General features: G+C 49.5%; 1 protein-coding gene across 3 annotated transcripts in view; it reads right to left on the bottom strand.

Moving 5' to 3' along the window:
* Positions 1 to 25,080, bottom strand: part of NOS1 (nitric oxide synthase 1) — a 193,179-nt gene extending 168,099 nt beyond the window's left edge. For 2 of the 3 annotated variants that reach the window (XM_027956540.2, XM_042234647.1), the window contains exon 1: positions 1,467 to 2,009. The gene's annotated coding sequence lies outside the window, so the exon portion shown is untranslated. Of the gene's footprint in view, positions 1 to 1,466; positions 2,010 to 24,997 lie in introns of those variants that run through there. The other variant, XM_042234646.1, reaches the window with a different exon arrangement.
* Between the last annotated feature and the right edge of the window lie 324 nt (positions 25,081 to 25,404).

Here is a 25,404-nt window from a genome sequence, read left to right as displayed (position 1 = left end):
ATAGCTATGCTGGGATTACTGACCCATGGAAACAGAGATCACATCTGTGTGTTCTTATAAGCCACTCAGTTTGCAGTGACTTTATGCAGCAATAGACAACATATATATATATTATAGACAATATATATATATATAGACAATAGACTATATATATATATATTATATATATATATATAATAACATATCCGCAGCTTACCGGGCTCCTCCGTCCATGGGATTTTCCAGGCAAGAGTACTGGAGTGGGGTGCCATTGCCTTCTCCATACTATAATATATTAAATCCTAAATAGAAATATATACATTGTCTGCTATATATATAGTTCTGATGCTCTCAATTAATGGCAGCTATGATTTTTAATGTTATTTTGGAGGGAGGGAAAGAGCCACCCCATCCCAACACCTGTGTACTTTCACACTCCTAATGACAAACAGTCCTGATCATTTTACTTTCCCATTTGTCTACAAGGAACATAGATGTATGCAAGTTTTAAAAGCCACATTGACAATATTCACAAATAAAGAAAGCTTGGCTAAACTGACTGCAGGAATTAAAGTTCCAGTTTCTGAATATGCTAGAGAGGGCTTCCTTGTCTGTACCTGCCTGCCCACCTCTCCATCCTCAGTTCTCATACCAAGGGTTCTAGCCTCATCTGACCAGTTTCTGCTGTTCTTTCCTCCTGGTACCTCCTTTCCACCCTTCCTTACCTGGTTCATGCTTAATCATCATTCAGGTCCTAGGTTAGAGCCACCTCCTCCAGGAAGTTCCCCTAGTTTGCCCAGGCTCAGTGAGATGCTTCCTCCATCCTCCCACACTGCCCTGCCTCATCCAACACATCTCCTGGGCACTCCACTGGAATCCCACGTCTCCCTAATGACCCACCCACAGGTTTTATACTTCAGCGAGTAAGAGCCCCAAACTCAGTCACCTAACGTGGCCTCCAAGTGTGCTCATTCATACAGTCACCAAGACACAGCCATAGCATCTCAAGTAGATGACATTCATCAAGTAACTTTTAACTTCTGCTCATGGGACACTATGAATTCATATTTTTAAAAAATCCTGTCATTTTCTTCTGGCCAGCGTGCTTGGTGGCTGTTAAATACAATTGTATTAGTTCACTGCAATCATTAAACATAAAGTGGAGAATTTTTAAACTCTGCTTAGAAATTTCCTCCTTTTTCCATATACCAGGAGCCTCAGGAAATGAGGGTGTTCTGGATCCTTGTCAAATGCCCTGCTGTGGCCACTGCTAGGAACGCCTTTCTCATTCTTTCCTGCCCATTCAAGCCTGCCCTGGCCCCTCCAGCCACAATGGGCCATTTCCTTCACCAAATCCGGAAGCTGCCTGGGATTGTAAGGGTGGCTGGTACCCAGGCGGGGCCTCCCTGGGGGCCGCGCGGAGTCTTGGCAGATGGCCTCCCATACCAGGCCGACTGGCTGGGCTCCTCCCTGCTTGGGCCTTGTACCTGTTGAGGCTGCTGAGACCCTTTGAGTCTCCTCCTCTCCGCCTCCGCTTCTGTCTCCTCTTCAGAGCCAGCAGGTCCTGAGGACACCTCTGGCCTGCTCTCCACAGGCTCCTGGCAGCCTGGTGCTGACCAAGTCTGACCCGGGGCCTCTGCAAGCCCTGCCCCCAGGGTTCCGGGCTGTGAGAATCAGCCCAGGTGCGTCCCCGGGGCCCTGTCTCCCAGGCCCAGCTGTGCCCGTGATGTTGCAGCTGCACGGGAGGCTTCAGGGCTGCAGCTGGGGTGGGGGGTGTAGGGGGTGCCGAGATAGCTCGCTCACCCTGGGCGGAACACACCGTCTCCTCTGCTGTCAGAACAGGATTCCAGGTCCTACATGGGGTATCCACAGAAGGATACTAGAAGTCTGCACCAGTTGAGGCAAGGGTGAAGGAAGGTTCTGGAAAGAAGCTTCTGCTGAAGCAGGACCCCTGGCCCAGGTTGTTAGCAGGACCGAAGGAGAAGCGTAAGGAAAGGCTGGAGCACTGGCAGATGGACGGCCAGCCAGATGGACAGACAGGCAGCAGCCTAGTTATCTTCCCCAGAGTCTTGGCCCAGCTAGTGATTATATATTTGGCTGTTTGTTTACTTGTTATTGCCTACTAGAATGTCAGCCTTGGGAGGGCGGGGACTGTGTCTGTTCCAATGTCCCAGGCCTAGCATAGTACTAGGCACATAGTAGGTACTCAATAAGTACTTGTGGAATAAATGAATGAATGAAGTAGCTGCTTGAGAGGAGGAACTGGCAGTCAGGCAGATAGAAAGGTGGGTAGATGGGTGGATGAATGCATGGCTGGATGGACAAAGGCAGGGAAAGGCAGATGGACAGGCACCAAGGTCAGCACTCCAGGCAGGCTCCTGCCCAGTCTCCCTCCCTGTATCTCCATCCTGAGACCTTCCCAACCTCGAGGCTTCTCCTCATCTCTCTGCCAACTTGCCCTGAGACCCCTCTAACCTCTCAGCAGCTGGGCTTCCAACCCTAGACAAAGAAAGTCTACTCAGAGAGAAAAGCTGCCTCCTGGGTCACACTGAAGAGTTCCATAGGCCGGGTCAGAGCTGTCCTGAGTACGGCTGGAAGCTTCAGACCCAAAGCGGAAGGGGGCACTGAGGGCTGACGCTGTTTCAGCCACTGAGGCCTCAGAGAGACCCTCTCCCAGCCTTCCAGTCTCAAGGTGGGGCAGGTCATACATTTTTAAAAATACAAAGAATAAAATACAATAACTACCCTGCATAATCCGACCACCCAGCATTAATCTTAGTTAACATTTTGGCATTCTGGCCTTTTTTCTAGACATACGCTTTAAGGTTTTATTTTACGTTCACTCTGAATGGGAAGTACAGAGTTCCCATATGCCTCCTGCCAACCCCTTCTCCCCCGACACGCAGCCTCTTCCACCACTGACCTCCCTCTTCAGGGTGGGATATTTGTCAAACTAATGAGCCTACATGGACACCTCATTATCACCCAGAGTCCATGGTTTGACATTCAATGGGTTTGGACAAATGTATAATGACAATGTAAGAGTTGGACCGTAAAGAAGGCTGAGCACTGAAGAACTGATGCTTTTGAATTGTGATGCTAGAGAAGACTCTTAAGAGTTCCTTGGACAGCAAGGAGATCAAACCAGTCATTCCTAAAGGAAATCAACCCTGAATATTCACTGGAACGACCGAAGCTGAAGCTGAAGTCACCTGATACAAAGAGCCAACTAATTGGAAAAGACCCTGATGCTGGGAAAGATAGAGGGCAGGAGGAGAAGGGGGCGACAGAGGATGAGATGGTTGGATGGCATCACAGACTCAATGGACATGAGTTTGAGCAAACTCAGGGTGATAGTGAAGGACAGGGAAACCTACTGGGCTGCAGTTCATGGGGTTGCAGAGAGTCAGACATGACTTAGAGACTGAAGAGCAACATGACGACACGAATCCATCATTACAGTATCACAGAGGGTAGTTCCACAGCCCTAAAAATCCTCTGTGCTCCACCTAATCATCCCACCCTCCTCCCTAATCTCTGGAAGCCACTGATGTTTTTACTGTCTCTGAATTTTAAATCTTTTCCTGGATGTCATATAATTGTAATCAGACAGTATGGAGCCTTTCCAGACTGGCTTCTATCAGTTAGTAACATGCATTTCAGTTTCTTCTTGATCTTTCCATGGCCTGAGAGCTCATTGCTCTTTAGTGCTGAATAATATTCCATTGGATGTACCTCAGTTGGTTTACTCACCTACTGAAAGACATTATATTTGCTTCCAAATTTTGGCAATTATGAATATAGCTGCCATAAAATCTGTCTGTAGGCTTTTGTTTGGACCTAAAATTTCAAATCATTTGAGTAAGTATCAAGAGTATGATTGCTGGATCGTATGATAAGAATATATTTAGGCATATACTTTAAAACTTACATCATTTCTGTGTGAACACATGGTCCTCTAGAAACATGGCTGACATTTACTGAGCATGTGCCATAGGCCAGATGGTAAGTGTATAAATTTTATGACATTCTCATTGCTCCTCTGTGAAACAGGTATTACTGGCTGCATGTTCCGGATGAGGAAAACAAGACCAGAGAGATTAAGTAACTTGCCCAGGATCATACAATCCTGGGGTCAGGATTCAAACCCAGCAATCTGATTTCAGAGCCCATGCTCGAAAAATCAGAATATTACGGGTAGAGTTGAAGTCTCCTTTGACACCCCCACCCTGACCCTGGTCCCTACCAGCCTTCCCTAGCAATGGGATACCAAGTGTTGGGCTGAGGGGATGGACCACCCTGTAAGCATAAAATAATGAACTGAGCTGTTTGTAGAAAAGTTTATAGTAAAGCTAAGTTGGTCTGCTTTTTATTATCACCACGAACTATGTATTCACTGATTCTAGTCGGTGATCAAATACTCCTCCACAAGAAAGTGTTTTAGGTTCTAAACAATTGCTGCATTGCTGTTAAGGTTTAATAATAAGCTTCAAATTAGCCCATTTTTATTACTCATGCTTTAATGATCACAGTATCCTATGGAAGCTAAATCAGAGAACCCCTCAATTATACACTGGCCCCTGACACAGGCAAACTCAGTTACACATAATTGTTTTGAAAGTTCAAATATTCCCAACAGCTCGGAATTGTTCAAAGTCATTTTGGGTTCAATTTGTGTCTCCAGCTTCTGAGAGAATATATATTCCTATGTTTAAACCATAGATTCAAACTAAACAGTGATTATAGGCAGTTTTGCTATTCTTTGCCATCGTGTGGAGCAGTGTTTGAAATTAATTTGCGTTTAAAATGTAAAACAGTGAAATGGAGTACAAATTGTTAGATGTAAATTTTCCGGGGTTTTTTGTCAAGCACAAATGTTTAGTTTATTCATGACCTATTTTACTGAATTTGAATACATTGAAATGTATTTCTTTAAACATTTTTGGTTTAAAAACCCAAGAACAAGCCCTGAAAATAATGCTTGCTATTACAGAAAATATTTTGCCCTGTAGAGGTGGGTAGTGTTAGAAAAATGACCCCCTCTTGGGGCTTCCCTGGTGGCTTATTGGTAAAGAAGCTGCTTGCCAATGTAGGGGACATGGGTTCCATCCCCGGTTTAGGAAGATCCCATACACCACGTAAATAGCTAAGTCAGTGTGCCGCAAATACTGGGCCTGTGCGCTAGGGCCTGGAAGCCACAGCTACGAAGCCCACGCACCTAGAGGCCGTGCTCAGCAACAAGAGAAGGCACCGCAATGAGAAGCCCACCGACTGCCGCTAGAGAAAATTCCATGCAGCAGAGCCCCAAACAAACAAATACAATTATTAAAGAAACAGTATCTTTCTCAGAAAGTGACCCGCTCTAGGTATCACATATCCTGAACATTCTTGTTCCCAGGGGAATTCTATGCTGTGAGTTTCCTGTCTTTCCAAATTTGCTTTATACTGATGGAAACAAATATATATATCGATACAGTAAATATATAGCGTGATTTTGTATATGCACACGTATTTAAATATATGGGAATATTATCACCTTTTGTACCTTACTCCATAAATTTTTTTCACTCTGCGGATGTGTTTGCGGTCTTGTCATGTAAACGCTTTTCTTTTCTAGACTAGTTTTTTACCCTGGCTGTACTCATCATAGAGAACAAACGTATGGATGCTGAGGGGAAAAAGGGGGGATGGAATGAACTGGGAGATGGGGATTGGCCATATGCACACTATTGATACTATGTGTGAAACAGATAAGGAGGCACTTCCCTGGTGGTCTAGCGGTAAAGAATCCAATGCAGGTTTGGTTCCTGGTCTGCGAACTAAGATCCCACATGCTGAGGGGCAGCTAAGCCCGAGTGCCTCAGCTAGAGAGGCCACTCCCTGCAACGAGAGAAGGCTTCGTGCTGCGACGTAGACCCAGCACAGCCAAAATAAATAATATGAATAAATAAACATTAAAAACAATGCATAACGAATGAGAACCTACTATCCAGCAGAGGGAACTCTGCTCTGTGCTCTGTGGCGACCCAAATGGGAGGGGATCCAAAAGAGAGGGGATATGTGTATGCAGACGGCTGACTCTGTTGCAGAGGAGGAACGCGCACAACACTGTAAAGCAGCTAGACTCTGATAAAAATTTTAAAAATAATAAAATACATGGCTGTATTCCCAAAGAGACTGCATTATACTCACATACTTTCCTCGCACCTGTTATTCAGGCTGTTTCCAGTTTGTTTTTTTTTTTGCTATTATAAGCAATGTGTCTGGGCTGGGGTTTCTCTAGAGGTGACAAGGTCGGAGGCAGGCCAGGTGCCCTTCCGAAGTCCTCCCGAGCCTGCAGCTCCTGACGGTCTGGGGCTATTTTCACTCCTGCCCTTTCCCCGATGGACAGGGCCAGGAAGGCCAGAGATGCCATTCCCATCTCAGGTGGCGCCTCCTGCATGGATCCCGTGACCCTGTGGCTGTCACAAACCTCGAGCCTTGTGATCTGGGCTGTTTAGGCAACCTCCCCTGCCATAGTACACACACACACACCCACACACACACACCCTCCCTTGGTCTCTTCACACCAAGGAGAGATTTCTAGCCCCAATCAAGTTACCCTGCTCTGTGTTCTGGGGCTGGCAGCTGTGACTGGGGATCCCAAGGACTGTTCTCACTGCTCATCTATACCACAGCTTCTTCCTCTTCCCCCAAATCCCCCCTGGCCCTGGCCCATGCCTGCAAGAGACACCAGGCACGGCTGCCTTCTCTTTTGTGTGTATGTCTGCCTCCCCAACTTGTTTGTGACACCCTGGAGGGTAGGGACAGTATCTTGCTCACTCAGCCCCCAGAACTTGGCATGAGGTAAGGGCTCGGTCAGATGTGAGAGTTGGACCATAAAGAAGGCTTGAACACTGAAGAACTGATGCTTTTGAATTGTAGCGCTGGAAAAGACTCTCGAGGGTCCCTTAGATGGCAAGGAGATCAAACCAGTCCATCCTAAAGGAAACCAACCCTGAATATTCATTGGAAGGACTGATGCGAAGGACAGACTCATTGAAAAAGACCCGTGAACTGTGAACTTTCAGATGTTCAAGCTGGTTTTAGCAAAGGCAGAGGAACCAGGGATCAAATTGCCAACATCCGCTGGATCATGGCAGAGAAAGCAATTGCAACCCACGTCAGTACTCTTGTCTGGAAATCCCATGGACGGAGGAGCCTGGTAGGCTGCAGTCCATGGGGTCTCAAAGAGTTGGACATGACTGAGTGACTTCACTTTCACTTTCATGCATTGGAGAAGGAAATGGCAACCCACTCCAGTGTTCTTGCCTGGATAATCCCAGGGACAGGGGACACTGGTGGGCTGCTGTCTATGGGGTCACACAGAGTCCAACATGACTGAAGCGACTTAGCAGTAGCAACAGCAGCTGGATCATCAAAAAAGCAAGAGAGTTCCAGAGAAAACATCTATTTCTGCTTTATTGACTATGCCAAAGCCTTTGACTGTGTGGATCACAAGAAACTGTGGAAAATTCTGAAAGAGATGGGAATACCAGACCACCTGGCTTGCCTCTTGAGAAACCTATATGCAGATCAGGAAGCAACAGTTAGAACTGGACATGGAACAACAGGCTGGTTCCAAATAGGAAAAGGAGTACGTTGAGGCTGTATATTGTCACCCTGCTTATTTAACATTTATGCAGAGTACATCATGAGAAATGCTGGACTGGAAGAAACACAAGCTGGAATTAAGATTGCTGGGAGAAGTATCAATAACCTCAGACATGCAGATGACACCACCCTTATGGCAGAAAGTGAAGAGGAACTAAAAAGCCTCTTGATGAAAGTAAAAGAGGAGAGTGAAAAAGTTGACTTAAAGCTCAACATTCAGAAAACTAAGATCATGGAATCTGGTCCCATCACTTCATGGCAAACAGATGGGGAAACAGTGGAAACAGTGTCAGACTTTATTTTTTTGGGCTCCAAAATCACTGCAGATGGTGATTGCAGCCATGAAATTAAAAGACGCTTACTCCTTGGAAGGAAAGTTATGACCAACCTAGACAACATATTAAAAAGCAGAGATATTACTTTGTCAACAAAGGTCCGTCTAGTCAAGGCTATGGTTTTTCCAGTGGTCATGTATGGATGTGAGAGTTGGACTGTGAAGAAAGCTGAGTGCCGAAGAATTGATGCTTTTGAACTGTGGTGTTGGAGAAGGCTCTTGAGAGTCCCTTGGACTGCAAGGAGATCCAATCAGTCCATCCTAAAGGAGATCAGTCCTGGGTGTTCATTGGAAGGACTGATGCTGAAGCTGAAACTCCAATACTTTGGCCATCTGATGCGAGGAGCTGATTCATTGGAAAAGATCTTGATGCTGGGAAAGACTGAAGGCAGGAGAAGGGGCGACAGATGATGAGATGGTTGGATGGCATCACTGACTCAATGGACATGAGTTCGAGCAAATTTCAGGAAATAGTGAAGACAGAGAAGACTGGCGTGCTGTAGTCCACAGAGTCATAAACAGTCGGACGTGACTGAGCGACTGAAGAACAACAAGGTGCTGGGTCATTAGAGAATTAACAATTGATAAATGAAATAATTGCAGCTACTCTGTGTCGGGTCTTTACTCTGTTGGGCACCATTCATTATAAGCATTTTCTCACTGAATTCTCACATAGCCAAATGATTAGAAGCTATTGTTATTCCCGGGGGGTGGGCAATTATGTGTACTTTATGACTGGGGAAACCAAGGCTCAGAGAGCTTAAGCATGTTGCTCAAGGCCACACAGCAAATTCCTCCAAGGCCAGGGGCCTTCAGTGAACCACAGTGATAAAAATCACTGATCACAGACCATCGTAACAAACAGATAATTGGAACAGAATGAATTATTGCAAGAATTACCAAAATGTGACACAGAGACACAAAGTGAGCTGGGAGCCCAGCATACAGACATTGGTTCTTGTGAGCTTGTGTGGTCAGTTGTTTCCATTGTATCTGACTGTTTGTGACCCTATAGATGGTAGCCCACCAGGCTCCTGTGCCCATGGGATTCTCCAGGCAAGAATACTGGAGTGGGCTGCCCATCTCCTACTCCAGGGGATCTTCCCCACCCAGGGATGGAACCCGAGTCTCCTGCATTGGCAGGTGGATTCTTTACCACTGGGCCACTCAATTATCAAAGGGATCACAGATTCCAAGCCATCCTAACATGGTCCTCAGTTGCTATGAAGTCCCCTCTCATTAAGGTTGAATTAGGCTCCCTGGTACCAGCAGCCTGGTGCTTCCCTGCAATGGCACCCCACTCCAGTACTCTTGCCTGGAAAATCCCATGGGCAGAGAAGCCTGGTAGGCTGCAGTCCATGGGGTTGCGAAGAGTCGGACATGACTGAGCGACTTCACTTTGACTTTTTACTTTCATGCATTGGAGAAGGAAATGGCAACCCACTCCAGTGTTCTTGCCTGGAGAATCCCAGGGATGGGGGGAGCCTGGTGGGCTGCCGTCTATGGGGTCGCACAGAGCTGGACACGACTGAAGCGACTTAGCAGCAGCAGCAACCCTGCCACTTCCAATTCATATACTGATATCCTAACACCCAGCACCGCAGAATGTGACTTTATTTGGATACAAGTCATTGCAGACGTATTAAATAGTTAGATGAGGTCCTACTGGAGGGGAGCGGGAATTCAGTGTGACTACTGTTCTATAAGAAGAACTCCACGTGAAGACACAGAGGGAAGATGGTATGCAGACCGGGCCATGTCACTGACAGGTCGGGGAACCCTGAGGCAGCCCGAGCTAAGCGAGGCACATGGCATGTTCTCATCTACACCCCTCGGAAGGTGTTCCCCAACCTTGGTCTTGGACTTGCAGTCTCCAGGACTGTGAGATGATACACTTCTATCACCAAAGCCACCCAGTGTGTGGGAATTTGTTACGGCGGCCCTCGCAAATGAACACATCTCATATCCAGAGTGGTGCATACCCTGCAGAGTGGATTGTCACGGTCCCCTCGCATTTCAGAAGCGGGCACCCAGCAATGTCAACCACATACACCCGCTGTCCCCCAGCACTTCTGGGCCTGAGCAAGGGGTGGACTTGGACCATTTCCAGGCTGGCTCTTCCCTCCTTTCTGCTTTGGTGATATCTCCCACATTCTGTGGGTAGAGATGACAGGAGACAAAGGCTGATGAGGGGTCTAATTGGCATGAGCTGGTCGGTTGTCGAACACCCTGTGGATAGTGGCCAAGCCCCCAGGAGGGGCCCGGGGATGGAAGTCACTTACATGAGTGGCTCCCGTGGCCCTGTGCATGGGGAGACGTCGCCACTGAGCCATTAGCAGCCTGGTACTTCCCTGCTTATCAGAGGCACGGTGGGGCAGAACCTGCTACTGTGTCCCAGCCAGGAGATACAGCCTCTAGGTGACCAGCTTCCTATGACTCCCACTGTTTGCTCCTATTATTAGACAGTCTCAGAGTTCTAGGAGTGAGATTGAGCGTCTGATGAAAGGAAAGAACGCCCATGTGCTGCCATGAATGGGGCTGTCCTGCTGTTCTGTGCCACTGAGGAGAGCAGCCCACATCCCGCCAACTGGGGGCATCCTGCCCTGGAAATCTCAGGGGACTTTGGGAGAGACAGGCTCAGCATGCAGCCACATGCCCAGTGTGCCCCAAGGCTGGGAGCAGAGCGCATTGCAGTCTCCTCCAGGATCTTACCAGGGAGTCCCGATGTATCTGCTCTGCTGCTGATCTACCTTCGTGAGCTCTGGCCCAACAAAGACCCCATCTTACTGCATTTATCTGTGGGCCGTGTGTAATAACATCCTCTCACATCAGAAGCATAGGTTAAAGGGACTCAGGTTCAAATCCTAGCTCTGTGGCTTACTGAATGATCCTAGGCGAGTAACCTCACCTCTCTGAGCCTCAGTGTCTTCACCTGCAAACCGGGGCTTATTATACGTGGGATTGCTTTGTCTGGACAAAACAGTGTGAATGCATGTAAGAGGCTTCATGCCATGCTCAGAACTTGGGAAATGTCCACACAATGGTGGTGGTGGTGGTTTTTTCTTTTTTCTTAAAAATCAATTCGTGGGTGCTTTAGAGCATTTGTTTGTTTGTTTGTTCGTAGAGAGATTTTCAAACCGAGTCATCTGTGGTTCCCTGGGTTTCCAAAATCCGAGATCGCTAAAATGCTGATGTGAGCACCTGCAGGGCTTATTCCTCGGCCTTAAGACCAGGGGGTCTGGCCCTGGGCCCAGGGTGGTGTGCGAGCCTCCTGAGATGACACACGCAGTGCAGAGTGTATGTGATGTTTTCTTCAGAGGGAGGTTCTGGATGTTGTCAGATTTCCCAAGTAGTTCTCTGTCTACAAAGGGATCATCTCTGAGCATGCTCTGAGTAGACTGCTTGTGCCCAAGGGCTGGCAAAAGGGACCCATTGCTTACTGAGCCTGGGCGCCAAGTTGAAATACATTATCCCTATACTAACAATTGTGCAAAGTATGTACCATCATTCCCATTTTCCAGATGAGGAAACAGAGGCTTGGGGAGCTCAATCTGACAGCCAGACACTGGACTTGGCCACTTGCTTGTCCCATGACTGGCTGGCACTGGCCTGGGATTTCAGCTCAGGACACTCTGATCCCAAGGCGAGTCCTGTCCTTAGTACTGTGGTGTCTTGGGGAAACCCAATAAGGTACCCCAGCCAGGAAGTGCCCTTGGTCAGAGCCTCAGCTCAAGCTTGACCTCATAGACCTCACCAGGCATGGAGGCACCAGAGCCCACAGGATGATGACGCTCAGGCCCATGGAGACTCCACGTCCCCTCCAGAAGGACGAGTGCACTTCCCTCTCCAAGCACTCCCCCAGTGCCTGGCTTACCCCCTCGTGGGCCTTCTCTCATGCTCTGCTGTGGGCTACAGACCCCAGTCAGGCAGTTGTTAAAAGCCTGGGTCCTGGCTGTTGATTTTTCAGTCGCTCAGTCACATCTGACTCTTTGCGACCCCATGGACTGCAGCACTCCAGGCTTCCCTGGCCTTCACCATGTCCCAGAGTTTGCTCAAACTCATGTCCATTGAGTCGGTGATGCCATCCAACCATCTCATCATCTGTCATCCCCTTCTCCTCCTGCCCTCAATCTTTCCCAGCATCAGAGTCTTTTCCAATCAGTCGGCCCCTGGAGGCAGGGAGAATGCTGATTCTGCCGCTGATCAGCTCTGTGATTGAGTGACTTACCTCATCCGTCTGAGCCTCACTTTCTGTGTTTATACAATGAAGCTAAATAGTACCTGCCTCACATGACAGGGTATTCTATTTTTCTTGTACTTTCTCCCATCAAGACCACCCTCTCTTCTTTCTCCATCTCCATCTGTTTTCCTCTGAGCATGAACTCAATAAGCGTTAGCAACAGTGACTGCTGTTGTTACTGTGTTATTATCCATGGCGTGCACAGTCACATCCACTACTTTCCCCACGTTTTAAGCTCCAGGGAGGCAATGATTGTTTATTTCCATGTCTCTGGCACCTACCATAGTTGCTGGAGCATAATACAGCATCAGGAAATGTTTGCTGCTGAACAATAAACTCAAAGAAAGTCCTGCTTACACCACTGATGGTTAACATCGAACATTGAGAGCTCCAGAGGCACTTCATAAAAGTACAGGTTTCAGGAAGGTTCAGAGAAATTTTTGACTGAAATATCCCTGCTAGGTTACTGGGGAGAGCTGGGGAAGGTTGGGACATGAACTTAACCTTAAGGCTATGTGCAATAGGACAAATTAAGCCATCTTGTGGTACATGGGTTTTTTTTTTTTTTTTTTTGTGGTGCATGTTTTGATATCTCCATCAACAATGGAATTTTAGGATGAAAGAAATATGAAGCCTGTTGGTATTTCTTATTATACACTCCTTTTTGTTGTTGTTGTTATTTAGTTGCTAGGTTGTGTCTGACTCTTTTGCGACCCCATGGACTGTAGCCTGCTGCAGGGGTTAAATAGTCATCTCCTTCCATTCTTCTAACTGCAAACATTTTCGCCCACTTGTGCATCCATACCATCCTTCCAGTTATCCATCCATCCACGCATCCAAATATCCATTCAAACACTCATCTTTCGATCTATCCAACCATTCAAATACCCATCTAAGCATTCATTCATCTATCCATCCATTCACTCATACATCTATTAGTACATCTATCAAGCTAAACACCCATCATTAATGTATTTATTGAACACTTTCCAGCTTCCAGGCATTGTGCTAGACATTGTTGTGACCTATCGCTGAATCACCTATGGATCCCACTTTCAAGGAATTTACATTCAAGAGAGACAGACAGCAAGGAAACAGGAGTTTTCTATTTGGCATGATATGGATTATGGTGGAGTGTGTAAGAGAGTCTAAGGGAGGACACAAGGCCTAGGAGAGTCCAGCAAGAGTTCCTGCCAGACGCGATGTCTACGCTGAGGCAGGAAGGACCAGCAGGGGATGCTCTTGGGGAGATGGGCTGTCCAGGCAGCAGGAGAAGCAGGTGCAGAGGCGAGGGCAAGAGGAAATGTGCTGAGCTGGGGAACAGTAAATTCCGTCCTGCCTGGATGGACTATGGGAAGTGAAGCTGGGAGGAATGAGAGAGTTGGCAAGAGTCCAGGGCCTTGAGCTGAGCCTGGACTTTGTCCCAAGAAACTGAGAAGCCATGGATGGTTGTAAAGAGGCTTGAGTGAAGGGAGTGGCTTTAGAAACTTCCCTCTCATAGGAAATGGATTTCCTTTTTGAACAGGAATGGCACACGGGAAGCAAGTCATCAAACTCAGAATGATGCGAGAAAGGCTTCTTTCTTCTGAAACTTGCCGTCTGTTTTCCCAGAATCATTTTATGCCTGGCTGAAAATCCAGTGATCCTGGCAGGAAGGGAGGTAATGGCTCATTCTCGCTCAGTCATTAATACACTCCCTCAAGAAGCTTCCTCGAAGGTCTAATGGGAAATTCAGACCCCAAGTCCAAGAAAGAATTTCTGTAGAGCTTAATTACGGCAATGATATCCCTTGCTCAGTCAGTAGTGACGTTCCGTTTCCTCCCCTGGCCATGGTGGTGTTTGGGGGCCTGCTGCCAGGTTAGGGGTACCTACTTCAGCCAAGGCACAGAGCACAGGATACAGACTCACTGCCACCTACTGTGTGCCAAGCGCCGTGCTGGATCCATGAGAAACCACATCAGGACCCTGGCTTCCAGAAGCTTATAACCATATTAGGTAGATAGGACCCGCATATAGAATGAATCAGTGACCCACATCGATCAGGCAAGAAAAAGAGGGAGAAGAAAAAGGAAGGAAGATAGAACATCAGCGTCTCATCTGAAATGGTCATGGAGTCAAAATACCCTGCTTGTGGCTGGCGAAATAAGAAATGAAAGTGGAAGGCATTTCTTGAAGTTGCCAAGGTAACCAATGTGGGACTGAAAATAGTGATAGACTTACATTGGGAGGACAGGGCAGGACATGCTGATAGATAAGGTCTAAGGTCCAGAAATCAATAAACGTCAAGTATATGCGTGGCATTGAGAGATTTGGAGATAACCACAGAAGAAACTGCCAGAAGACATAAGAATGGGAACCCTTGGGAAGCTGACTAAGGGTAGGAAGGGGTGGGGCAGGGAGCTACTTCCCAGTGTAAGGCTTTGTCTCCTGTTTATTTTTTCTTTTACCATGTGAATGTTGTTAGATAAGAGATTTTGAACACTCAAATGGAGAGGAATCTTGGCTTAAAAGAGTCAGTGGCAAAAGCTACATGCATGGTGCAGGCAGTTAACACCACTGGCTTTGGAGCAAAGGGTCTCTGGATACAATTAAGAGGGGCTGTGAACTTGGATGGGAACAAATAATTACATCTTTATGTTATTAACCTCGAGCTGAAATTTAGCATTTGCTTTCCTTACAAATACAGGGGAAAAGCCACATCAGTATTATCAGACTTGTGACTTTATCATTGATAGGAAATAGTAGGTATTTTCATATTACCTTATAGCTGTTGACAAATATCCCAAAATATTTATGCTCATCACATCTTCAAATTCGCAGTGTGTTAGGCTCACAGCTACTCATTTAGTTAACGCATAGATAGACACATGTATTCTCTATTTGTTTTTTTTTTAATAAAAATACATTTTTGGTAACTACAACTCAATAAAATTGGTTCCTTCACAATCCTGGGTGTTATTTTTTATGCATTGAAAAACACTCTTCTGCCAAGGGGTCTGTGGGTTTTGTGAGAGGGCCAAAGGGTGTGTGGCGTGAGATAGGTTGAAAAGCTTCTTTAGAGACAGGAAAGCAGCTAGGGGTGCAGGCGTTTGATAAACTGGGGGAGGAGGATGCACCTGCTGAGGGGAGCTGGGACTCAGGCTGATGGAGTGGAGGGTAGAGGGTGCTGGTGGAAGGGATGAGCTGATGACATAGAGGTACGATCACAGGAACTGCAGCAGCAGAAGCTGCAATTTCTGAGCTCACAAGGTTCCAGACCTTTCTGTTTGACCTTGACAATAACCGTAAGAAGGTTTCTAATTCAACTTCCCTTTCAGAGCCAAGGAAACACAGCTGCAGACATGTTCAGGGGCTTGTCTGAGGTCCCATAGGTGGGAAATCATAGAGCTAGAATTCGCACCACGATCACTTTATCCCCTGACTTGCTTGTCTGTACCGCCAAGTATGGTAGAAGGTCTCAGTTAACCCACCAAGAAGCTGAGGATGGGACAAGTCAAGGGAAGCCGAGCCCAGGATCCCAGCGTGCCTGGGAAAAGCTGAGCCTCTTTTCCTGCCTGGCTTCCTGCTAATTCCTCTCTCCTGGCTCCTCACGGCTTTGGGAGGCTCCAGGAACCCCATGCCAGTTCTCTGAGCATTACTGTCAAGCCCAAACTCTGCCTAATTTGCCTTCAGCCCACCACTCAGACCTGTCCCATTTTAGCTTTTGGAGCCCTCCCAGCAGCAAATCTTAACCATAACCTCCTAACTGGGCCCCCTAACTGGAATGCACGTTTCTTCATACTACTGGATGTACCTGAACTAACGTTTCTGAAATTGGGGTCCCCTTGTTGTTGTTCAGTCACTCAGTCATGTCCAACTCTGCGACCCCATGAACTGCAGCGTGCCAGGCTTCCCTGACCTAACTGTCTCCCAGAGTTTGCTCAAACTCAGGTCCATTGAGTCAGTGATGCCATCCAACCATCTCATCCTCTGTCGTCCCCTTCTCCTCCTGCCCTCAACCTTTCCCAGAATCAGGGTCTTTTCCAATGAGTCGGCTTTTTGCATCAGGTGGCCAAAGTATTGCGGTCCCCACAGGGGTTCATAAGACACTCTGATCATTTAGAAGTGTTATCACTGATGTGTAGGACACAACCATCAGCTTTCCTGAATCTGCTGATGACGGTCTCATCACTGGGAGCTGCCACATGATTCCAGTGACTGTTCTGTGATGATGGCAGCTGGGCTGAGCTGTCTTGCTTTAATTACTGCACAGGAATGAGAAGAGGCCACTGGCACGATACAGAAATGATCCTCCCCGTGCCTGGAGAAGGGCAAAGACTGGAACACCATGTTATAGAGACAGAGGGCTCTAAGCAGTGTGAGGAGGAGAGAGGGAGGGAAAATCAAGTCCTCACAGGGTCTGGCGGGCAGAACCTGGGGGACCCCCGAGGGCCTTCTGGTCCATGCATCATGTATTATACTTATGTTGCAAACAGAACTTCACTCAAGCCATCTCTAACGTGTTTTGAGCTCAAATCTGATTTGCTCTGTAATTGGGATGGTGTTCAATTTGTGGATTTGCTTTGGTTTTGTAGGAATATAAGCATGAAGAACTCATACCTGCTGTTCTGCGGGTACACAATTAAGCAGCATCATAATCAAAATATTTTATGACAACATTAAGGGAGAGTGTCTGTGAGAATGCGCCCTTGAAAAGTGTACCATGTTTGAAAGACATGGATCTATATGCCATCTTTTGAATTTTTTTAAAGTTTCCCTTTCCATTTCTTTATTTATTCTCTATTGAAGTATAGTTGATTTAAAAGGAGGTATTAGTTTCTGGTGTACAGCAAATTGAGTCAGATATATAAATGTGTGTGTCTTTCCCATTATAGGTTAGTACAAGATATTGGTCTCTGTGCTATATAGTAGATCATTGTTGGTTAACTATTATCTTTTAATTAATTTTTTATTGGAGTGTAGTTGCTTTACAATGTTGTATTGGTTTTTTAAAATTTATTTTTAATTGAATGATAATTGCCTTACAGCTTTGTGTTGGTTTCTGCCAAACACGGTCAGCTATTTTACAGACAGTGGCGTGTATCTGTTAATCCCAAACCCTAATTTATCCCTCCCCAACCCCTTTCCCCGTTGCTAACCAAAAATTTACTCCCTATATCTGTGAGTCTGTTTCTGTTTGGTAAATAGGTTCATTTGTATCATTTCTTTGGATTCCACACACAAGTGATAAAGGGTATTTGTCTTTCTCTGTCTGACTTACTTCTCTTAGTATGATAATCTCTAGGTCTGTCCATGTTGCTGCAAATGGCATTATTTCATTCTTTTTTTAATTATATGCTGTCATCTTGCAGGCTACACCCACTGCTCAAAAACTGTTGCTCACTTAGAATTAAATTCCAATCCTGCCAGTCCCCATGGACAGGCTCTTCACTGAATCCAAATAGTTCGATTTAATCATTTTCAGCTAGTCTGTGCCAGTTTCCATCCGTGGAAGGTAAGGACAGGGGGTGCCAATGGCTCAAACCAGCCCGTAAAACACCAATCAGTACCCGATGGGTAGCAACCACAACCAATACCAGCATCATTGCTGGCTCTCGGGACTGATGGAAGTGACACCCGATGGTATGAAAACATTCTCTCCTGACATAGCGGTCTTTGCATCTCACAACCTGGTCAAGGGAATAGAGGAGAATATAAGGAAACAGTGCCAGCCAGAGTGGAGGACACCTGGGCAGGAGACATGGGGGCTCCATGGCGACACGGGGAAGAACATTCTGGACTGGAAAACACAGTCTTCAGGGGACGGCCCAGCTCCGTGTGACCTGGGACAAGCTGCCTAACCTCTCTGAGCCTTTGGCTCTCAGTATATGAAGGAGGACAAAGGATCGTCCCAGTCTCGCCCACTTCGCAGAGCAGGTAAGGGGAAGGCCAGGGAAGGGACACAGAAGCAAGCAGTGACAGCGACGTGAGAGGTTACCATTACTATCGCTAGAGTGGCAGTGATGAGGCAGAGCCAGAGAGATGCTCACAGAGCCAGTGAGGGAGGGAGAGGGAGGGAGAGGGAGGGAGAGGGAGGGAGAGGGAGGGAGAGGGAGGGAGAGGGAGGGAGAGACAGAGGAGGGGAGGGCCTCATTGCCTCGACCCTCTGTCTCCTCCCCAGTGCTAACTTGGCAGGGTCCTGAGAGATTTCCCTCCCAACTCCCACCCTTGGCTGCGTCCAGCTCACACAGGCTCCTTGGGGCTGTCTTGTTGGCTGCTGAGGTCCCAGTTGGGAGACCAGAGGGTCAGGTCACAGCCCCGCCGGAAGAGGAACCTCGTGGGGACAGAGCATTGGCCACCCGGAGCAGGGATGCACAAGGCTGGGCTGTGCTAAGCTCAGACCACACCACTGGGGTCCCGGAGCTCAGCACTGACCCTCCGTTCCTCTGAATGTAAGAGTCACCGCTTCTATCTTCCTGAGGGTAGCCAGGGGGTCCTGAGGCTAAGTAGGAAGATCCTTTGAGGGCGTTAGCTAATATGCAGATCCAGTGGGCAGAAGGCTCCTGAATCCATAGGGATTGCTGGCCAATTGCACAACCGGCTTCCTTAAGACTGAATTTGTTTTCTCTGCTTTGGGGTCTGAGTCTTCCAAAATATTTGGTCTTTATTTGAGATTGTTTGTTTTTCTTTGTAAGTAGTGAATGTCTCTGTATAATGCATTGTTCCAGGGGAATCCTGGTGAGCATTTGCAAACCCATTTTTTTTTCCCCTAAATTTTCTTGAATAATGAGCTCCACTTTGATTTAAACATTTTTATAAGAGTTTTTCCTGTTAATTCTAAAGTGATTTTTTAAAAAAGACATTTGGCAGGAGTGGGTGTGGGTGAGGAATGTGTCAAAGTTACAGACTCATTCATCCCTAATGAAGTGGAAGGGAAGTGGAACCAGAGGAGAACTAGGATAAAAAGAGAAAGTAAGAATCAAAGGAGAAAAGAAATAGTGTAATGGATGTGTGTGGGCTTTGAATAGGCATCTTGTTATGTGGGTAAGTGCTTGAGCTGGAAGAGATACAGGGAGGAGCAGTCAGAGCTGGAATCTGGCCAGAAACAGAGTCCTGGGACCTAGAGGCACTGCCCCCACCTCCCTCTTGGCCTGGGGGCCTCAGTTGCCACATCTGTCGAATGGGTTGAAGCCATGTTCCCAGGGCTGCTGGGGGTGGGGGAGGGAACAATGAATGAATAGGAAAAGTGCAAGCTGTAGGGTGCTGTGCACACATGGGGTGGCTTGTTATTGGGGTGGGCAGGTGGGGGTTGGACTGAAGGGGAGTCAAGACTCTCTCTGGCTCTTAGAATCCAGAATTTGATGAAAATACACAGACACACACTTGCAAGTATAGATCCATGCACACAGATACACACCTCCCCCCCACACCACACCTTCTCACTTGCTGGTTCTCACACACACTCACATGTGCCTGTGTAGGTACCATACACAGGCAAGCTCATTCATTACACACCCCCACACACCCATATACACACCATTCAATACACATGTGTATCCCCCCACAACTGCCCACACACACACCCTCACAGGGGCTTCCTCACCACACGTACTCACACACACTCATACACATACCCTCTACACTGTTTATAACACACATGCCCTTAAACACATTCTTGCACACATACACACCCTTCCATTCACACATCCACCCACCCCTTCCCACGATCGTCCATACACAGCCCCACACGCACATTCTTATGCACTCACATGATCTTCAGTTAGACAGTCCCTCCTGGCCTGCACGCCACCTCCCTTTCCCAGCCGAGCTCTGGATGAAAAATGAGGCAGGAGATGGATGGGCCCCAGGCTGGGCAGCTGGAGTTTGTCCCCTGTGGACAGACACTCCAAGATGGAGAGGAGGAGGAGCTGAGTCCTGCTCAGATAAGAGACCATGTATTCCTCATTGTCAAGGTCAAGGTGACCTTCCCAACTATACTTGCCCAGAAAGGCTCCTTGGAGGTCAAAAGGGTGGGAGCGTCACCTCACAGTAAGTGATGTCAACCTACCCTTGCCTCTTCACCAGAATCCATCTTGGCTGAGAGATGCGTGTGCGCACATGGGAGGATCCTGACTTAAACCAAATACGACCTTGGAATCAGGCAAAGCAAGACAACTGGCCAAAGGAAACCAGGAAGAGATGCCCCGAAGACGTGACTCAGGCTGCCACTGGGGGTGCGACTGAGTCCACCCACGTGTCTATTTACACATACAGTATTCTTTTCTTCCTAATAAACATTTAACTTGCTCCACTACTTTCCGTCTTTGTGGGAATTCTTTTCTGCAAAGCCGAAGAGCAAGTGCCTTGTCACAGGCCACTGGTCTAGTGACTAGGACTTAGCGCTCACTGCCACTGTCTGGCTGGGAACCGAAACCTGGCTTCACGTGGCTGCAGGCTGAAGCCACCCAAGGTCAAAAGCAGAGTAGCTCCTCTGTCCTCTGTCCCTGCTGAGCTCACGCCTACTGCCCTGCACCCAGGCCTCTGCCCTCCAACCCCTACCATGCCCAGAAACTGCTCAAAGCTTCCATCTTCTCAACCCCTTTGCCATGTCCCTCTTTCTGTCCCCTGTCCTTGGTGTTTAATGACCCCCCCCTCCCCACCACAAACTGAGTTCCATGAGATTAGGGATCTTTTCTGTCTTATAAACACATCCTCAGAGCCTGGCATATGTAGCCGGAGTTCTGGAAATAGCTATTGAATAAATGAATGGATGGATGGATGGTTGGACAAGGGTATGGTACCTAGAGGAAGAGATGGTCTGCTCAGACCCGGGCTCTGTGTTTTGGGAGCAAGCCGTGGGGAGACCACGGGGGCCTGCCCCTTCTCGGTCAGTTCCAGGGCCCTGTTCCCTCCTGGGGGCAACTCCGCTCTGTCCACACGCATCCCCTCTTTGCCTCCACCTGAAGGACCCAAGGTACTGATGACACCTGGGACCTGACCCTGGCAGCCGTTTCTGGCTCACCTCCCGAGGCTCCCATGTCTCTCTGGGACTTGCAGGAAAGAACTGGATTCTGTAGGCTCACGGCACCCTATAACCTGACCCCACGTCCATCCACCAGCTCCGCCATCCGCAGCGTCCCAGCACTTACCGTGTGTGCCAGGAATGGGGCCACTCGGATCACATGCAAGTCCTACCCACTGTTCCAGCAGGGAGCCCCAGGTAGCATCCACAGCAGAGAGCCGACCAAGCAGAGGCTCCAGGATGGAAGGACCTGGCCTGGGACCGCCACCTGGCAAATGGCAGTGCTAGGATTTGAATCCAGGCCCCAGGCTGCTCAAGGCCACGTTTCCCTGACTTCCCACACTGGGTCTGGGGCCCCGTTCTGGTCTTCCCCAGCCCTCTGTGCTTCTCCACTGGGCCAGGGCACCCTCCCTCACCTGTCCACTGCCTGCCTCCTCCACCCAACTAGGAAATTCTCAGGGGCGGCACAGGCCAGTTTGGTGCCCTGCCTGAGTGTCTTTTGTCCAGCAATGTACGCACTCCCCAGCTGCTGATCTTTATTCCCGGAGAACGGCCTTATGTAGCCAAGCCGGTTTGTTGGGGAAAGATGACACCCCTCACCCTAACAGCACCAGTGACTGGCCAACATGGGGATCCTAAAGGCTCGCCCCCGTGCCTCGAGGTGGGATCAACTCCGCCGTGCCACTCACCCTCCGGAGCCCCCCATGGGGTCAGCTGAGCGTCTCCAGGCTTGTTAAGCCCTTTCGGCTGCCCTCTCCTGCTTCCCCCACTCTCCCTTTCTAGAAAGCACTCCCTCCACCTGTTCATCATTATAACCCCAGTGCCAAGATCAAGGCCAGGTGGCAGTATCCCTTACTGAAGGAAGGAGCCATTCCTTCTGCCCTCAGTGCAGAGGCTCTGCTCTCTCAGGCTGTGCTGAGGATCAGTCCCTGGCAGAGGGAAGGAGCGTGGTTTACCATCGTCAACCCTCTAATCCTTGGGCCTTGACCAGTACCCTGCCTGGAGCAGGAACCGAGCGAGTGAGTCAGTGAATGAGCCAGCAAATGGCCGCCTCATCTTTCCCCAGCCCCGATGCCTGCCCTTCTCCAAGGCTTCTCCAAGCCTTTCCGGCCACCTCGCCGTCACCTGCCAGGTAACCTCACCTGCCATGTCCACCCTGGCTGGCTTTGACTTCACACCAAAGTGCTTTGCCAGCTGCCCACACACCCCAGGGGTTCCCTGAGGGACCTTGCCCTCCTCCCCAAGGGCAGGAGATCGGAGGGAGCCCGGGCTGTCCTGGGCCAGACCCCGACCCGAGATTCACACCCAGGCCAGCTCCGCTCTGCTCTACTTTTGGACAAAAGTGCTCTGCGGCTGCAAAGACTTGGAAGCTCTTTGCGTTTTCTAGCTGCCCCACCGCCCGCTTGCGTGGGGCACATCCTCCCTTCTGTTGCCCCACTCAAATTTTGTGTGTAGATGTTCTGCTCATGTCCCTATCTAGACGGAAACTCCCTAAGGACTCTAGCCTAGAGGTTAAAAGCTCAGGCTCTGGAGTCAGAAAGGCCTGGGGCAGGTCATGAAGCCCCCTCACAGCCTCATTTTTGTATAGCTACAAAACGAGGAAGTAATAGGGCTGCCAGCTGACCTGGGCAAGACTTCAAAAAGATGAATCCTGTATATGCCTGAGTTGTGGAAAATAATAAGTGGCACCTTCTAGTATTTATTAGTTACCTGAGCAAGTGCCTCAGGCATGCCTGGTAGTTAATCATCAAAATGATCACACTTTCCTTTGGAAAAGGAAGTTAAACCACGTCTGTGTGCAAAGCTCACCCTGTTCTTGTCATGACCACTGGGCTCCAATGAAAGTTACCAATTCCAGGTAAACACTGGGGACATTCTAGTGGCAGCTGCATGGTTAAATGGGGCCCTTATGCCTTGCTGTGAAAGGACCAGAGAAGGGCCCTCAAGGTTCTTCTGTTTCTTAAGCACCTGGCTTTCTTCCAGATCCAGGCTTGCTGTGTACAGATGACAAGGAAAGTTGGAAGAGATGATGATTTCCCATTTCCCAGACTCGCTGGTGCAACTGCCGTGGTGAGCCCAGCATAGTGGTGCATAGCGGTCGCTCCACAAATATTGTGGGGTGAATGAAGGAATGAAAGGAATGGATTTGAACTCTACCACCAAATGACTCACCACCAAGTTTAGGGGTCTCTCAATCCTTTTGGGTGAACGAATGAATTCTAGGGTCACTCTCACAGTGCCAGTTCTGAGCCTAGGTTGTAGCCTGGAGGAGGGCTGTGATAAATATTTATGGAGGAAATGAACTAGATCCAGTACTTCCCAGAAAGCGGCTGAGCTTCAGCTGCGGTCGCCCCCGTTCACCCTAGGCCCACAGACAACGTTCCAGGGACCGAGCCTTCGGATTCCAGCCACCAGCCTGGCTTGGCCTCAGTCAGCCCAGTGGGAATGGCGTCTGGGACACAGAGCAAGTTCAGGGCCTGGGGTGCACGACGGGGACCTAGCTGGCTTGCCAGGGAGCTCGTGGGTGCTCCCCTTGGGAAACACTGCCCCCTAACCTCCACGATGGACTGAGCTGGCAAAAGCAGACTGCAACGACCCGGGGACACTGCCAAGGAGCCCCCGTCTGCACAGCACTGGCATCGATACAACCACACACATACGCACTGGTGGGGACATGTAGCTGCGCCCTGCTGGCCACAGGGCTCTCTGCCCACGGCCCATCCTTCCTCCCGAGCCCACGTGTCGGAGCCAGCCACGTGTTGGAGCCACCGTCCAGAACGGGCTCCAGTGATCCACACAGGTGATCCTCCTCAGCTCTTAAAGTCACCCCACGTTGCGCAAGCACGTGGACACACACCGGCATCACTCCATCCCCCCAAGGCCCTCCATCCTGTGCCAAACACACTTTGCCTCTGCCCCAAGCTGGCGGCGGCCACAGACCACCCAGTGGTACTACTAAGGGACAACGCCATCTGTCACCAGGGACGCGGTTAATGGATAATAGCCCACCTCTCAGCCAGGAACTGGGGCCCACAGGTCAAAGTGTGGGCCCCAGGACAAGTCTTGCTGTAGCTGGGAGGTACCGAGCTGGACCTCTCTCTGACCGCCCCCCTAGTCTGTGCCATGGGTTGGCAGCTGTCCCCTCCTTTGCCACTCCTGGGACTGACTCCCCACTGGGTACCATGGGGTGGCTCGGACCCTGTGGAAGCCTGCATGCTGGACGATGCCCCAGAAGCCTCAGGGGTCCTAGGCCAGGGCCCTACTTGCCCCCGGCCGTGCACCGAACCATGCAGCACTCTGAAACCAGAGGACTCCCCCTGAGCTCTGGCTTGGGGAGGGATCAGCCCCCCATGTCAGCTTCCTGCAGGGGTCTCATGCTAGGCAACCAAACAGGGCCACCCCACGACACGAGCTGGTGGGCTGGAGGGACATGAGTGGCCTTGGTTGCTCAGACGGGCTGGCACAAAGAGCCAGTTCTTTCAGGGTGAAGAGGAGAGAGGTGGGACCCTAAAGCCTCCCTCTGGGCTGACTGGCTCTTTGTTCACCCCTCAGGTCCCCTTCAGCCACAGGCCGGGGGCAGCCCCTGCAGCTGCACCATCCAGGGAGAAGGCCCCCAGGCTGGCATTTGGTCCCTGCAGGTCAAGCCAAAGCAAAGGGGGTCAGGGATGCTAGAGGCCTGAGATGCCCCAGCAAAGCAGAGACCACAGTGAGCCCCCCTGCCCTACCACGGCCCAGTCGGGCTCTCCAGGCCCACCGGCCTGGGAGCGGGACCCTCAACCTGGGTACTCACTGGCTCCGGCGAGGCCTCCTCCTGGCGTGGTGGCAGGCGCCCCTCTCAGGCCTTGCTCCCCATCTGGAGAGGCCAGCGGCACTAATCAGCCGCCTGGCGTGGCGTGAGCCTTGTGGCTGGGGCTTAATTGACACCAGGTGGCCCCTCCCCAGGGGCAGGCTGGGAGGCGGCTCTGCTGGGGCCAGGGGGTCAAAGCCAGGGCAAGGGGGGCTGCACCCAGGCCTGGCCGGTTCAGGCCTCCCCTGGAGAGATCAGGGCAGTCAGGCAGCCACTGGCCACCCCGCCCCTCCTCGCCTGCCGGCCGCCTCCATCGCACACCCAGCCCGGCTTCCCTAGGCTCTGACCTTTCTTTCATTTCAGAGGCAGCAGTAGCAGTGACAGCCTCTGCCCAGGAGGAGGGTGGCTCA

The sequence above is a fragment of the Ovis aries genome, chromosome 17 (genome assembly GCF_016772045.2).
Source record: "Ovis aries strain OAR_USU_Benz2616 breed Rambouillet chromosome 17, ARS-UI_Ramb_v3.0, whole genome shotgun sequence".
Taxonomy (NCBI): Eukaryota; Metazoa; Chordata; class Mammalia; order Artiodactyla; family Bovidae; genus Ovis; species Ovis aries.
The sequence above is the reverse complement of the archived record's forward strand: the minus strand, read 5'-3'. Positions and strand labels throughout refer to the sequence as shown.